Genomic DNA, 17,553 nt, shown 5'->3' with positions numbered 1-17,553 from the left:
TCTTTAGCCGAGACATCATTAATGAGAGATAAATTATCACCTTCCCCCGGCTATGGGTGGATCTCTCACCGGCTCGAGCGTGAAAAGTGTTATTAGATTCAATTAGAGAGCTCGAGTGCACCTCTTTCCGAACCCTGAAGAGCCCTGGTATCCGCAAGTGCGCCTCTTCTGTGATTAACCGTCCTAACCGATTTGATCGTTAAGAATTTCGGCTGCCTCGAAACGCGAGCCACACCACGCCGCGCCATCTGATGATAGGAGATGAGCATTTTGTCTCTGATGCGGATGGCACACCTTTCGCCCTCAATGTCGTAATTAATAGTAATGAGATAGCCCGCAAATGCTCTGGGTCTGGTGTGGCGTTGCGAAGGTGTTAGGCTCATCAACGCACATTTAGAGAAATACTTTTGCCGCCGGATGATGTTTTATGGTTCGAATCACATCACATCAGCCATTGGAGCAGTCGCAGACGCACGAGTTTTAGCGGGACATCAAAGGCGGACAACGATGGCCTACATTCTATGGAAAGGAGGTACAGCTAGTGCAGAGCTTTTTTGTTTACCTCTCAAAATGGACATTGCGTGTGGTGATTAGTGGGAGATTACCGTAACTGTGTGCTGCGATAGGAACCACTCTGAGCTGCCAATAGGTTCCGACGGATGATTTTTTGGAAACTATATTATGTTGGGTAGGGTAAGAGCTACATACACGAGCTTCGCAGGTTACTCATAAATATGAACGACATGGAAAACAAGTACACACTGTTTAAGGTTGCCTTAATTAACCTTGTATGGTTAAATAACTTCAAACGTAACCTAAAAATGGCTGAGCCCATTCAACCGCACTATGTAGTTGCAAAAAAAATACTGCGTCAGTGTCTTTGTCAGTATGAACAAATGAGGTTGTACTTCGAAGTGGACACTTGAACACCGTATTACACAATTTTTCGTCGGCCGTGGATCACCAGACCGATTAACATATCGAGTCAGTACAGCCAAATGACCCAGAATGTAAATGACCCATCTAATTTGATTAATAAAACAAAAGATCTTCCAGTGAGACTGTTTTTGTTAGCAAAGAGCCATTTCGGTTATTCTCCATCAGTTCGGCCACCGAAAGTTGCTGCCAATTTTGGGTGAAAATGTTTCACCAACCTGCTTCAAGTAGGCAGAGCAGCGAAACGATGATCAAGTTGAAAGGTGAGGCCGATCGGAAAATTAGCATACAGACGCGGTTGCGGTTCAATTATTTGGTGCTTCACATAAATTAAATTGTTGTTGTCGGTCGGTCGCTCCGGTTTCGGGGGTCCTAGTCCGGGGCTGATCCACGACGACCAACCTCACCGGTCTATGAGTGATTCATTCGGCCTGTTATGGTATTCTGGCGCTCATTAAATCGCGTTTCGGCGCGGAGGCACTTGGCAAGTCGGTCTGTAATAAATTCATTATAAATTCGAGCTCAGACTCAAGTGTCTTCGTCGACGCTTCTTGCCGCTACGTAATAGCAATTCACACAGTCTGTGCCTTGGCGTGGTACAGGGTTCAAGTCTTTCCATTATGGTGATGTTATGTAATCTGCCGACCGGAGCTTTCAGGTTTTTTCGGACTGATTTTTGCCTGTTTTTGGCATTAACAAGTTAAACAGCAGCTGATGGGTCTTCGGATGGAGTCATCGCCGAACAAGAGTGAGATTGATGTCGTGAATGAAGTGTGTTGTTGAACGAGAAAATATCTTAGCCTTTACCGGTAACGGGTTTGTTTGATTGGAAGATAAAATGCAAAAATGCGAACTTTCTTTGTATTAAAATGTAAATTGTCGTTTTTTTAAACTGAAAACAAACATAACGATAATGCTAAAATAATCAGTGAACGATTATATTTGATATTTGACCGAATTGTCGAATGCAAAATCCAACAAAGAATGTAATTCTAATGATGCCGTACTTCAACGACCACAAATCCACGATCCCTCATAGTACAGCACATCGGTAACCATCATCGTAACCCGAATCTACGAATTGTAAATCGATACCCTCACGATATCTGCCGGCAAGAAATTCACGACGACGGCGCTGCGGAGGGCATACCTTCATACCGCTCTAGTCGGCGTGGGTCATTCAAACGCGCATTTCGTAACATGATTGAATTCTGCCGCGGCGACTACGAGAAAAAGTTGCCTCCACCACCACCACTGCACTGCCGTCCTGCAGTTTATGATCCCCAGGACGCCACCACCAGTAAACTATATCGGTAATCATAGGTTGACCTGTTCCGCTGCTAGCCTAGCGTACAAAGACCTCAACGGTAGAAGTGGGACGCATCATTGCTGCCGCGGCTGCTGCTGCTGCGGCTACTTCGGTGCGATGGCGTTTCGTTTCGTAATCACTATAATAAAGTCTTTATCGTCAATACACTTTGATATTTAGAGCATGTTTATTGAGGACTGAACCTCCTATAAGTAGATGGTAATGAGGTGGAATTTCGTTTTTTTTTTGGTTTCAACTTCTGATTTCTCGGGTCAAGCTCGGAAGGTGAAAGTTTTCCCACTTTCCATTGCGAAGCGCGGGCGTTTCAGTCAGATGCGTTCGGTGGCATGAAAGAAGGTCTTTGAAGTGACTCGTTTGTATTACATTCAAGCAGGTAAAGATACATCCTTGTTTGGTTCTCAAAGGTTTGTTTGTTTCGTCGAATATTTTAGTAGTGTACAGAAGATGGCCTATTTGCGTAATCTGTACGTAGGCGACCGAAATCGTTACAGTTTCTATGATGTAATGCATCGGTGGTATTCGATAAGTTGTTATGGTAAAGAGAGACAAGTCTGTCTTTTGTATCGATTTTGTTGGCTGTTTTCGGCAAATTTAAGGCTAATAAAAACGAAATCAATGAGATTGAAAGACGGATATGTATTCTAGAGCGAATCAGTTATAAACTTACAACGGAAAACTAGGACTAGGCAGGATCATATGGACATAATCGAAAGGAAACGTGAAGAATCCTTTGCCTTCTGCTAAGTATGAGTTGGGCTTTGCACCCAAGTCTATCTTTTTTTTTATTATTTTAGATTATAGTGGTTTTAACCTTAGGGTCATTCGCCTCTTTGACGGGTTAGAGAAATTTCTTTAGAAAAATCTCTAACCCTATGTGCGGGGTTGGGATTTGAACCCAGGTGATCTGCGTACAAGGCAATCGATTTACCAACTACTATCTCCACCCCACCACCCAAGTCTACCCCATAGTCGTTGATAGAACATAATTCATAATCATGTTTTACCGCCTTTCAATTTCATTGCTTCCGTTTCTCTTAGTCTTAAATTTTCCGAAAATAGCCAACAAAATCTATACAGTAGAACCTTGCGGCAATTAAAACAGTAGCAAGTCTGTCTTTGCAGTGAGATATGTTTTTTAGACTTGAGCGATTCTTAGTAACTCTGCCTAAGCTCGACTCCTGCCAGCAGAAGACAAAAATTTAATCCGTAAGATTTTCAACCTGCTTCTAATGACCCTGCCACTGCTAGTTTTCCGATCTGTACATTTCACGGCCTTGTTAATCTCTAGCTAATTGAATGTAAATTTTAGTTTTCAATACAAATCAGCGTCATATGTTTCTACATGGTAATGTGTATGACAAAAATTTAGTTACCTCTCCAATACATAAACTCTGATTGTAATCCTCTCTAATTTACTTGAGGAATACTGAGCACTCAAACGAAAAGTGCTGTAAATTATCCACCGTCTATTAATTGTGACAGCGATTCTCATTCAAACTTCAATTGAAGCGCTCTCATACTCATACGCCGAATATGGACAACGGAAACCTACGCTATAAGTTCTATCTCCCGTGGAGTGTTCAGAGAGTTTTTGGAAGTTTTTTTTTTCTCAGATCTAATATGTGGACATTTTTGGACTTTGATCCGTTATTTTTCATAATAGTTCATACCAATACTATAAATATGCATTTTCAACAATATCATCACAAAACAGGTATCCTTAGTTTTCAAATGACGTATTTGAACATATATTTCATTCCAAATGCAATTAAGAAAAAATACAAAATACAAAATACTCGTGGAATGTCTCTTTTCAAAATTTTCATCCGTAATGCCAGTCAGTTAAGTTAAGTCAAATATTTTTCCGAGATAGCCAAGGATTTCTTTAATCATAGTGTATATAAACGCTCGGCATAGAACTGAATTAAATTGGAGTATGTAGTTTTCGATTTTTGGTCATATGTCTCCTCACAGTGCAACGTTTCGAAGGTATATCTCTTCATCTTCAGGGTAGAGTAGGGTTCAATAACTTGTGCTAGCAAAGTCAGTTTGGTTTAAAGTTTTCGAAAATGTCGTAAGCAATTAAATTATTTTTCTTATTTTCACTTGTGATGATAATCTGATGTATACTAGGGCATTGCAAATTTGTTGTTCTCAAAGGCCCCCCTCTCATATTGTTAAAAATGTCAAAGTAAGCTCAGATGGCAAATTTCACATCATTTGGACAATCCTCCGCCCACTTCGCTTGAAATTTTTGAAATTGCTATGGGAAAATATGGAGGAAAAATATACTAAATGCTATAACTTTAGAAGTGGCACTCATAAAATTAGAATTATCACCTCATTCTAAAGAAAATTCTCGTTTCTCCAAAAATACGAGAAGGTTGGGTTCTGGGTCAGTTTGTCCCCAAAAACGCATATTTTTAATAATTTTTCTGCTCCGTGATGGAAATCATACATAGTTTGCAGTTTTTCAAATGTGAAAATAGCTCAGAAATCGAAAGGAACCTTTTGAAGTTGGAGCTATAGGACCGATTTAATGTTATAAAGGGCGAACACGAAATTATTGCGACACATTCAACAGGACATAACTTTTTTACCATTGGGTAAAAATCAACCAAATTTTGCACACTTTCTCATTGATGTGTATTGTTTACATGCTGTCAAACTCGAAGTCGTGTTCTTCGATTCAACGAAAATGGAGGTGAACAAACGCGAGTCGATAGAACAAATTTCTTCCAAACACCTGGAATTTCTTGACATGTCGCACCGGCAGTTGGAAAAAATGTTGACATTGGACTACGGCAAAGGAGCTGGAAGAAAACCGGGACCGGAGAACAAAAAGACGGAGGGAAAGGTGAAGCGGATGATTAAAGCAAATCCCAACGTCTCAAGCCGTGATTTGGCTAAAAAGTTGTCGCAGAGCTACGTCCAGAATGCAAAGAAGAGAGCTGGACTACATACATACAAGGTACAGAACTTCCAAAACCGCGATGAGCAGCAACAATCGACGGCTAAAACTCGGGCACGGAAACTCTACGAAAAGATGCTGACAAAATATGGCTGCTGTGTGATGGACGACGAAACGTGTATAAAAGCCGATTTTAAGCAAATTCCGGGGTTGGAGTTTTTCACCGGCAAGAGCAAGTTCTATGTGGACGACAAATTTAAGAAGAAGAAAATGTCGAAGTTCGCCTCCAAATATCTCATTTGGCAGGCCATCTGCTCTTGCGGGCTGAGGAGTGAGCCTTTCGTGACAAAGGGCACAGTGAATGGTGAGATCTACAAATCTGAGTGCCTCGAGAAGCGCCTTTTGCCGTTCTTGCAGCAGCACGACGAAGCTCCGCTATTTTGGCCTGATTTGGCATCATGCCACTATTCTAAAAGTGTCCTGGAGTGGTATGAGCCAATTCTGTCCATTTTGTTCCAAAGGACATGAATCCGCCAAACTGTCCGGAGCTGCGCCCGGGTGGAGCAGTACTGAGCAATGATGAAGCGGGAACTTCGGAAGAGCAAGAAGACAGTCAAAGACGAGAAGGACATGTTAAGAAAATGGGAAAAACTGAGAAACTGGTACCGGATGACACTGTAAAGACTTTGATGGAGGGCAACAAGTTAAAATGCGTTCAATTTTACACTCAAGGCTCCATCGATTAACTTTTCTTTTGATTTTTGAAGTAAATATATGTATAAAACTACCCTAAAATTTTGGTTTGATTTTAAACATTATAAGAAAATTGGCATGACATTTTCGGTGTCGCAATAATTTCGTGTTCGTCCTTTAAATGTGAAATCGAGGCTAAATGTCGAAAAATTTGATGTTTATGAATTTTTCCGGCAACAAATCTACATTTATTATATTCCTGAGGATTTTCCACGCTCAACAAGTTACAGTTTATTAAAATTGATTGAAGAATAATAGAGAAATATGCATCAGAAAATGATAAAATTTAATTCTTACTTGATACGCCGAGTGAACAATTCTCCTCCACTGAACCCGGTCCTGGGCCAATCTCTTCCAGTCACCCTGGACATTGAGTGCTTTTAGGTCGTCTTTCACTGCAAACAGCCATCGTGTACGCTAGGGCATTGCAAAAAAAATTTTTTTTTGAATTCTCAAAGGCCCCCCTCTCATATTGTGACAAATGTCAAAGTAAGCTCAGATGCCAAATTTCACATCATTTGGACAATTTTAGACCCCCGCCCACTTCGCTTGAAATTTTTTGAAATTGGTACTATGGAAAAATATGGAGGAAAAATACATTAAATGCTAAAACTTTTGAAGTAGAAATCAGAAAATTAAAATTTATACCTCTTTTGGAAGGAAATACTCTTAGTGTTTGAATGGAGATATATTTGTTTCTAGAAAAATACGGGAAAGTGGGGTACTGGATCATTTTGGCCCCAAAATCCCCTATTTTTAATTATTTTTCTGCTCCGTGATGAAAATCATACATATTTTGTAATTTTTCTAATGTAAAAAAATCTCAGAAATCGAATGGAACCATTTTGATCTTAGTCCGAATACGAGAAGTTGGGGTTAAATGGCCTTTTGACATTAATATTAACCTTCATCATTTTCTCGTGAATATATCTCTATTATTCTTCATTCAATTTTCATAAACTATACCTTGTTGAACGTGGAAAATCCTTAGGATTATAACAAAAATAGATTCGTTACCGGTAAAATTCAGGAACATCAAATTATCTGACATATAGTGTCGATTTCACATTTTTATCATAAAATCGCACATATTAACTCCATTTAACAACAAAATCCTTATTTAATTTACTACTTTTAGTGTAAAATATGCTTAGGAATCACATGAGAAAAGTTCCATTCCTGGAAAAATAGGGGAAGTTGAGGTATTAGGACAAATAATGAAAAAAATGAGATTTGTAGAGTAAATATCAAAAAGTTTGATGTTTTTGAATTTTACCTTTAACGTTTTTATTTTTGTTTTATTCCTCAGAATTTTACACGTTCAATAAGTTACATTTTATGAAAATTGATTGAAGAATAATAGAGATATATGCATGAGAAAATGATAAAATTTAATATGACTGACAAAAAGCCCTATAACCCCAACTTCTCGTATTCGAACTAAGGTCAAAAGGGTTCCGTTCGATCTCTGAGATTTTTTCACATTGGAAAAACTACAAAATATGTATGTTTTGCATCACGGAGCAGAAAAATCATTAAAAATAGGGGATTTTGGAGTCAAAATGACCCAGTACCCCACTTTCCCGTATTTTTCAAGAAACAAATATACCTTCATTCAAATACTTAGATTATTTCCTTTCAAAAGAGGTATAAATTGTAATTTTCTGATTGCTACTTCAAAAGTTAGAGCATTTAATGTATTTTTCCTCCATATTTTCCCATAGTACCAATTTCAAAAAATTTCAAGCGAAGTGGGCGGGGGTCTAAAATTGTCCAAATTATGTGAAATTTGGCATCTGAGCTTACTTTGACATTTGTCACAATATGAGAGGGGGGGCCTTTGAGAATTCAAAAAAAAGTTTTTTTTGCAATGCCCTAGTGTACGCGGCCTGCCACGGAGTCGTCGGCCTCTTCCCGGTTCTCTACTGAATATTATCTTCGCCTGTCGTTCTTCCGGCATTCGTGCCACATGACCAGCCCACAGCAGCCTGCCGTTTTTATTAGCTTGACAATATCCACTCCTTTATATACTTGGTATAACTCGTGATTCATGCGACGTCGCCAGATGCCATTTTCTTCTTTACCGCCGAGTATTCTTCGCAACACCTTACGTTCGAAGACACTGAACGCTCTACGATCAACTTCCTTTAACGTCCACGTTTCATGGCCGTACCGGAACTATCAATGTCTTGTACAACGCGAATTTTATCTTCGTCTGCAAACTACGGGATTTCAGCTAGCTACGAAGTCCGTAAAAAGCCCTATTTGCAGTTGCAAGACACCTTTTCACCTCGCGGGTAACATCATTATCGCACGTCACTAGAATTCCAAGGTACACAAATTCTTCCACCACTTCAAATTTATCACCACCTAACACCACCTCACCACCAACATCACTATTGAACCCACGTATCCTTCCAGCTATCATGTACTTCGTTTTGCTGGTGTTGATTGTGAGACCAATTGCGTTTTAAAAGGCACGTCTTCCACGGCTCGGCGGTCGATTCCAATAATATCAATATCGTCCGCAAATCCAGGAGCATATTCGACCGAGTGACGATGGTACCGTTCCTTTGCACGCCTGCTCTCCTGATGGCACCTTCAAGAGCAATGTTGAACATCAAGTTTGACAGTGCATCACCCTGCTTCAATCCGTCTAAGGTTACGAAGGACGTCGAAATCTCATCCGCAACCCGAACACTTGATTTCGATCCATCCAGCGTTGTACGAATCAGCCTAACCAGTTTCGTCGAAAAACCATGTTCTACCATTATCTGCCATAACTCGTTTCTTTTCATTGAATCGTACGCCGATGTGAATTCAATAAACAGATGGTGTGTCTGCAAGTTGTATTCCCGGAATTTATCTAGGATCTCTCGCAGGGTGAACATTAGATCCGTTGTTGACCGGCCTTCACGAAAACCACCTTGGTATTCGCCGACGAAAGACTCCTCCGACGGCCTCAGTCTGTTGAACAGAATACGTGACATAATTTTGTACGCCGAATTGAGGAGCGATATTCCTCGATAATTGGCGCACCCCAGTCTGTGTCCCTTTTTGTATAAGGGACAAATGAGGCCCTCTAGCCAGTCAGGAGGTAGTTCTTCTTCTTCCCATACCTTCAAAAGAGTACGGTGAAGTATTTCGTGCAGCTGCTGCTCACTATCGTATTTGGAAAATTCGGCCGGGAGCTCGTCCTTTCCAGCAGCTTTACAGTTTTTCACCTCTTTGATTGCCTTTTTCACCTCTTATAGCGTCGGAGGCTCCACAGCTTGTCCATCGTCACTTATCCTTATTCTGTTCGTTGACGCGCTAACATTCTTTCCATTCAACAATGTCTCGAAGTGCTCTCTCCACCTGGCTGCTACCATAGTTTTATCTGTCAGTAAGTTACCCTCACGGTCATTGCACATGACGGGAGATGGCGCAGTTTTTATCCGTACGCCATTGACAATTTCATAAAATTTCCGCATATCATTTTGATCTATACTGTTTTGCGTCTCAGTAATGACGTTCTCCTCATATTGCTTTTTCTTTCTGCGGTGACTTCTTTTTTCGGCTCCTCTTGCTTCCTTGTACCGCTCTCTGTTCTGCCGGGTACCAGACACTAACATCCGGCTTCTGGCAGCATTTTTCTCATCCGTCACTCTCTGGCACTCCTCATCGGATCAACCGTTTCTGGGTCGTCTCTGAGCAGCACCTATTACTTCTCGCGCTGCTGTGCTCACCGCTCCGTGGATTGACTCCCACAGATTGTTGAGGTTGTCGTCTACGTTGATTCCCCTTATCCGCTCATCAAGCTTCTGGCGGTACTCGTCCGTCACACCTTCTACTGAGAAGCGCTGGATGTTGAAACGCAACGGTCCCTGAGTTCTTGAGTTCGCTACGGTTGATAGCCGTGCTCGTGCTCTTACTGGCAACGAGATAGTGATCAGAGTCGAGGTTTGGTCCTCTGTAGGTCCTCACATCTATAACATCCGAGAAGTGTCGGCCGTTTACCAGGACATGGTCTATTTGATTGCAAGTTTCGCATTCGGGTGCATCCAGGTGTGTTTACGGATGTCTTTGCGTGCAAAGTAAGTGCTGCTGATGGTCATCCCTCTAGCTGTAGCGAAGGTCACTAGTCTCAGGCCGTTGTCATTGTTTACAAAGTGAAGGCTCTCCTTACCAATGATTGGACGGAAAAAGTCCTCTCTGCCGACCTGAGCGTTGACGTCCCCGATAACAATTTTCACATCATGATTTGGGCACTCTCCGTAGGTTTTGTCGAGACACTCGTAAAAGCATCCTTCACGTCATCGGGTTTATCGTTTATCATTTGTCGGTGCATAGATGTTGATCAAGCTGTAGTTGAAGAATTTGTCCCGTACCCTCAATACACAGATTTGCTCGCTAACCTTATAACACGCTTCATCTGTTTACCGATCACTATGAAACCGACTCCATGTTCTGCCTATTCGCCGCCGCTATAGTAGATGTTGCATTTGAAGAAAGTGTTGGCGATGGGATTCACCGCCCTGAATTCACGTTCTTCAGTTCTAGGCCACCGCACCTCCTGAATCGCAGCCACGCTCACTCCAACCGTCTGCAGTTCGCGAGCCAAAAGACTCACTCGTCCGGGTTCAATCAAAGTCCTGACATTCCATGTTCCGAGTTTCCAATCATTGTCCTTATTTCGTAGCCGGGTCGGTTGCCGAAAGTATCGTTCGTTTTTCTTTTCTTCTTCACTTTTCGTGGTAAGTGGGAGGGTTCGGTAGCCTACCTTACCGGGGTCGCGCTACCTACATCGCCCTGGTGGGGCTGCCAGCTTAGGTATAGCTGACGCGATACAGCATTTCATACTCAGCCACTGAATGCCAGAACAGACGCTGTTTGAGCCGCACCTCGTTGGTGAACAGACGCTCGGGACGCACCTCCTCAATCGAGCTAAAGTCAGAAGGACAACAGTGCCCAGGCTGCACTACCAGCTAAGCACACAACTCTTAGCTGGCGGTCGTTGTAGTCATATGACCCGGGGAAGCATGATGTAGGGACTTGTGAGGACCAGAGCTATGTTGGACGCTCCTTCCAGGTTGTCGACTCACCGTTTTGCAGCCCATATAATTTAATATAAATGACAAAAAGCTCTAACCCGAACTTCTCGCATTCTGACAAAGGTCAAAAAGGTTCCGTTCGATTTCTGAGATTTTAAGAGTTTCAGTGTGAAAAAATACACTTTTTGCGAATATTTGTAGAACTATACGTGAAGCGAATTGATCGAAACTTTTGTACATTATAGTATATCATTTCAATAACATTCTCTAACTTTTCTATGCGAGAATCGCGACAAACGACTCGGTGACGATGTTTTTTGTAGAACGTCTCTGGAAAAACATGATTTACGGTGTTACCCGCCATTCCAAAACTTCTGAACCGATTTCTTTCAAACTTTGCATACACGTTCTATGTAAAAAATACCTAACCCTTACGTTGAGTTTTTGAGATAAGTTTTCAATTAAGGATTTTTTTCCTCATTTCAAATAAAATTTACAATTTTTCACCAAAAATTCCGCCTTTTTATAAATAAACACCCCCTTAAATGAAAATATATTCCAAAAACTCAAAGTAGGGGTTAGGTATTTTAACATAGAATGTGTATGCAAAGTTTGAAAGAAATTGGTTAAAGTTGTTTTTGAATGGCAGGTAACACCGCAAATCATGTTTTCCAGAGACGTTCTACAAAAAAATTCGGCACCGAGTCGTTTGTCGACATTTTTGCAAATAACAATTACATCGTGTTTTGGAAATTATGCGCTATAATGTACAAAAGTTTTGATAAAAAATTCGCAATAAAAAAAGTTTTTTTTACACGCTGAAATTTTTACCATCCCCCCCCCCCCCCCCCTTAACTAACAATTTTGACCTGTTTGCCTGGTCAAAAAATCGCAAAAGATATTCTTTCATTCCAAAATATAGATTCGCAAAAATGTTTTCCCAAATTTTTAAGAAGATTTCAGCAGTAGAAGCAAAGATATAGCGTGATTATCTCGAAATCATGTTTTTCTGGTGACTACGATCGCCAAAACAGTTTCGAATCTTTGTTTTATTCAAGCGTAAATGAACTTCCTTGTCCTTGAACGATCCCATTTTTGGTCAAAGTTTTCATATAAATGTTATGAATTTAACTTTTTCAGGCGAAAATAGTGGCTTTTTTAAAAAATTCATCCCGAACTCAAAAATAAAAAAAAATATTTACAATGAATCGCTCAAGCACAGCTTGTTTTCAGTTGAGCTGTTTGACAGAAATCATAGTCACGACAGTTTTTTGAAGAAAAAACGCGTTTTGCGGAAATTGTTTTAACCTTGATATATTTTTTAATATTTTTCTTGTTTTCATGTGAATTTTGCAAATTAAAGATTGTACTACGCTAGACGTATAACAAGTGTTTTATATAAATATGGCTACAAACCTTTGCAAAAATTCAAATATTTTCCTTTTTCCTGCATCTCAACATATATAACCCCTTAATTTGGTTTTTTTGCTAACATTGTAAGGTAATCTGCATTACGATACAACTTAATTATACGGACCAGTTACAATTGCCGAATACTTTAACAAGGAAGGTTGTATAATGACACTATTTTGTGAAATGGCGCCTGCCACAACACGGGTTGCGCTCTTTTACGCATGACTGAACAGGCGGGTCCGTCAAAGAATTCCCCCTCATCGCTACCATGTGAACGAGCGTATGTTCAAAGAAATTTGATTCATCCGTTAGTCCTGCTTGCCTGGTATAGGAAAATCGCCAAATTTCACGATTCGGTGAGCACATTAAGAACCAACAAGGATTGGAATGCTGTTACCTCCTTGCACAGTGTGCGACTCTATTACCGGAGCTATTCCTTTTGCGCTTGACTGAACACAGCTGGTTGATAGGAGCATTGTTGATTGATTGCGATTTTCCGGAAATCAGGTTGGTGTTTGACTTGGATAAGGAATTCTGTCTTGCACTAGGTCGTGGATGGTATGATTGTTGTTGTTAGTTGTGTTGTGGTGGACATAAGATGGGGTTCTCGTTTGGCTCCGTTTACGTCTCATTCGAAGCATATTTTTGACATCTGCTCATGCGCTGCTCAAGTTGAAACGATTCAAATCATTTTTTGTAGGGTAACAAGCTCATTCACGCCCTTTATTACCCATTTGAATATGCCAGATTGTGAAAATAGCCACAATAACTATCATCTAGGAAAGATAAAACGATTCCCTATACTCGTCAGCGACCCAGAACATCTATGTGAGGTTAACCGAAACACCACTCGGTAGCAGCCAGTTGCTATAGGAGTTTACACATATTGTATGGACTGTTTGGGTTTTGTGTCGATCTGGCGCCAATTTGATGATAGTTTAGATCAAAATCGAAAACATGTTACCCGTTTGTTTAAATTTGATATTTCAATAATTTTTGTGTTTTAATTTTCATATTTTCTTCAAAAATTTAGCTGATTCAACTATTAATTTAGATATAATAATTTAATTAATTTTATTTAGTTTTACCAAATTTATCGAGTATTTTATCAATTTTATTCATTTATTATATGTTATCAATGCATTCATTTCATTTCATTAAATTTATTTGGATGCATTTGATTCGGTTCTTTCAGATTATTCGTATTATAACATTTTATTTATTTAATGGGGAATTTCAAATGCGTATATCTTTTTCGCAATCTTAAAATGAATTGTTATATAAAGTAATAACCTGTTTTTTTATGAAAAGAACAGGCATAAATCTTTCATCATTATTTCGAAGAAATTCTCACTCTTTTGTCTTGTTACCGTTTATCAGACGGCGCATGCTTTCTTAAACCACGCTCTTGGTTAGCGCATTACCGAAGACCCCATATCAAGAAGACTGGGAACTCTTCTCTAGCTCCATATATCTGTCAAGCGCCATTGAGAACAGCGCCTCTACCGTGCCTAGGGAGGAAACTCAATGTAAAAGTGGTAGTGAGAAGGTAACAAATAAAAGATGCATGTGTGTTTTGTTGTTACTTTGTTTGTTTTGATTACTTCCTTTATTTTTAGTTTGCAAGCAGCAACAATTTTGGGAACAGTAATATAGCGTTACGATGATTATCTATCTCGTCAGTTCTTTCTCCTTGTGCAAAGATTATCGAGATTTTTTCTGATTTTCTCATACACGAAAGTATGAATGGTGCAGTGGTTTGGAAGATTTTTTCTTTCTAGCAGTTAAATAAAATGATACATGTTTTATTTCAACAAATTCAGTGTAACGCTACCCACTCGGGTAAAAAATATACAGGTATCAAAGTTTTTTATCCCTTTCCAATTCGATCCCTCCAATACGGGAGCCTAGAGATTATCTCCATTTGAGCATTGATAATTCTACATATTTTAGTTATACGTTCTCTACTTCAAGAATATCGACGCAGGTTAAAATTCAACTACACTGATAAAATTCGAGACGCTTCATTTAAGTGTTTACTCACATGATAATGAAGCAGACATTAGCATCAAGGTTGAAAATTACTTCCACTCAAATTCCTGAAATGTTACATTTCAAAATCAAATGCTTCAGCACATTATTACAATATTCAGAACCGCACTACGATTTCAAGTGTTTTTCTTTTGAATTCAATGTCATAAAATTTCATATACTCTTGTGGATGACCTATCATTTTGCACCACTGTTTTGTTACAGTGCATTTCAAATGATTGACATTCGAAAATTATTTGTAAACAATTCCATCAATAGTGGTTGTATGATGGAAATAAACTAAAAGAAGTCTCAAACAACGATGCCACAGCGGGTCATTAACCGGTTCCAGCGGGTGAAAAATGTCAGGTAAATCAATAATAAAATGTGCTTAATTGCGAGAATTTAATTTTGTTATTTCCTTTAGCACAAGTGTTTTCCGTCAAGGTGGCTTTTCTACGCGATTGACTGCCCGGTGCCACATAGCTGTTAGTAGAACAAACAAACTCTAACTAGGATCAAAGTTATCAGCTCGTATTGAAAATTTGGTTGGTCATGGTCACAAACATGCACTGGAACCACACGAGATGCAGGAGAACAAATTCCTTCTGATACATACTACAGATGGATTTGCTGCAGCAGCTTGTCGAAATGACTCGATGCCTCGAACATTACATTACCTGGAACATTGCATTACCGCAGATCATTAGAAGCATCTGACAAACATTGAGGTGGCATAACAGATGCAGAATCTATGTTCGCAGTGTGTAGTGGCTCTAGGCCTGATACTGTTGGAAAAAACAAAGGTAACTATCTTAATGCAATTAGCTGGCAATACAGTTATACTGCCCATAATCGCAAGTCAGCCCCATGTTCTATGGGATTCCCTATCTACATGGGACTGGCTTGCGATCACAGGCAGTATATGTGTAGCACAATTTTGTTTTCAGTTTTTCGTCATTATCTGAACGAGAATGATAGTACATCGTTATGTTTTGCTGTTTTTTCCAGTTGGTTGTTTAGAAGGTTCCATTTTGAGCGTCATGCGGATTTGTTCTGTTGGCTGCTATATAGTTCGACTGGTGCCGGTAGTGATTTTATGTCCGCTACCTAAAAAAAAGAGTAAATGTACCATATTATCGAGCGCTCCAAAATCTTCGATTGGAACGCAGAATTACTTGAGAAACGAGTTTGTATGTAAAATTCACAGTTTAATTCAATACAGTTTATTTCTTATTTTCTTCTAGTCTGTCAGCATTATCACATTACAGTGCGTTTTCATGATTGCAACCAGCGTTATGCACCTTCACAACTGTTTTACGTGAATACAGCATGGTGATTTCAATAATCGCAGTCAACTGCTTCATGTACCCTTATGATCGTCATTGGATCAGTGGAATATATACGGAGATCACCGATGCTACAACAAATAAAATATTCAATAAAATACAAAAAATATAATTATAATAAGCATTAAGCGGGAAAGTTTGGATAATTGTAATTGCCAATTTTTGCAATTGGTTAATGATTTCTTTTTGCATATTCTGTATATAGTTAACAATAAAAATAGTAATTATTCATTTTATTTATTGTTACTCCATTTACATATACACGTTTATGAAAATTATGGTGGAGCATTCAAGATATTTTTAAGATCTTTCCCGCGGTTTAGAAGTGGTTGTCTAGAACGTAAATAATGTTAGGAATGAGTTAGAAATTTTATCTCACATATTACCTTAATCGATTTGGATTGTTTCTTTCTTAGTTCAGAATTATTATCAGTTGGAGACAACATTTTTGAAAAGGACACTATGTTCAACTTTTTTGCTTTCTCAGTTTTCTTCGATTTCCTTTTGCATTGACTCATGTCTTTAAAACAACTATTCATTTCTCCCAATTTACAAGCTATCAACATGTTCAGATACTTATTGGTGATTCGCAGGGCACATGTTTCACACAGAACATCCATAATAAGTGTTTCCTGATGTTCAATGCACTCCTCTTCGCTGCTATCATCGATCGCATTATTCTGAACTCCAGAAAAACCAAATTTTAATTGGATCATGTCCATCATTTCCTCTTTAACGCCAACGGTATCAAGACTCAAAAGCGACTCGAAGTGTATTTCGAAAAGCCTACAGACAGCTGAGAAATACTGGAAAATCTTTTCTCCTGGCGTGATAATTTTTGATGTTTCAGAATACTTTTTGAAATCGGCTAAAAATGTGACATCCTGATCAACTGCATCACTTCCTGCTGTTGCACGTGTTAGGCATTCTTTATGGGCCAGTTTGCTACATGCCCATCCAATAGTCCAATGAATATTGGCTAGTTTATTCACATCACTCGGTTCGGTTATCGGGGTAATCGGATCGTCTGATTCCTTATCCAGATACTTTGGTCGTACATGGCATTCTTTTACGATCTGGATTTTTGATAATTCATGCCTATTTATCATATACTTGCTCAGATCGGATTGAACATTGCCAATTTGCTCAGGTAATATTAGATGGTTTATTACCAAAGCTTTGTACGCAGATGAAAAAAGAGAACTATCAGGATGACTATTGTTTCCATTTTTCCAACGAACTGTTGAAAAAAAATGTTCCAAGCAATCCTGTGAAAGATTTCTTGTTCTGAGAAACTTAAACCCGTATATCTCGTGCAGTTCATTCCACAGTAATTTTACCGCAGCAATATATAGTAACCATCCTTCAATAAAATATGGTGAGCGAGACTGTTTGACCAGAGGTTTGAAGTTCTGTTCCTGGTAAAAGAAATGGTAATCATATGCACATGTAACGATTAAAACGCATATTAACCATATCAACATCGAAGCAATTATTGTTGATGAACCTCAGTGCTTTAAGTCGGTCCACCATAGAATCCATCAAGGCCCAATGAGCTGAATGTTCTTGGAGAGGACGTTTCATAGGCTAATGAAAAAAATGTATAACTCAAAAAGTTACATTGATGAGTTTGTGAATTTTGTAAAATAACCTTCGCTGTGTTGAAGTTTGATGAATTAGCCGCATCGAACAGTTCGTCGAAATCTTCACAATATGTCGCTGTAAATAATGCTGCCTTCGGAAGCTTGTTGGTTCGCACGTAAGCGCGTAACCCTACGGCTACAGATCGGCTAAGCG

At 39.4% G+C, this 17,553-nt stretch overlaps 1 long non-coding RNA gene across 1 annotated transcript; it reads left to right on the top strand.

Annotated features, from left to right (window-relative positions):
* Window positions 1-14,467: 14,467 nt before the first annotated feature.
* LOC131683980 (uncharacterized) lies at window positions 14,468-15,892 on the top strand. Its single transcript, XR_009304597.1, has 4 exons — window positions 14,468-14,776; window positions 14,835-15,213; window positions 15,419-15,600; window positions 15,655-15,892. It is a non-coding gene; the product is annotated as an uncharacterized LOC131683980 (long non-coding RNA).
* Window positions 15,893-17,553: the final 1,661 nt, after the last annotated feature.

The sequence above is a fragment of the Topomyia yanbarensis genome, chromosome 2, assembly GCF_030247195.1.
Source record: "Topomyia yanbarensis strain Yona2022 chromosome 2, ASM3024719v1, whole genome shotgun sequence".
Lineage (NCBI taxonomy): Eukaryota > Metazoa > Arthropoda > Insecta > Diptera > Culicidae > Topomyia > Topomyia yanbarensis.
Note: the sequence above shows the minus strand (reverse complement) of the source record. Positions and strands in the feature narration are given on the sequence as shown.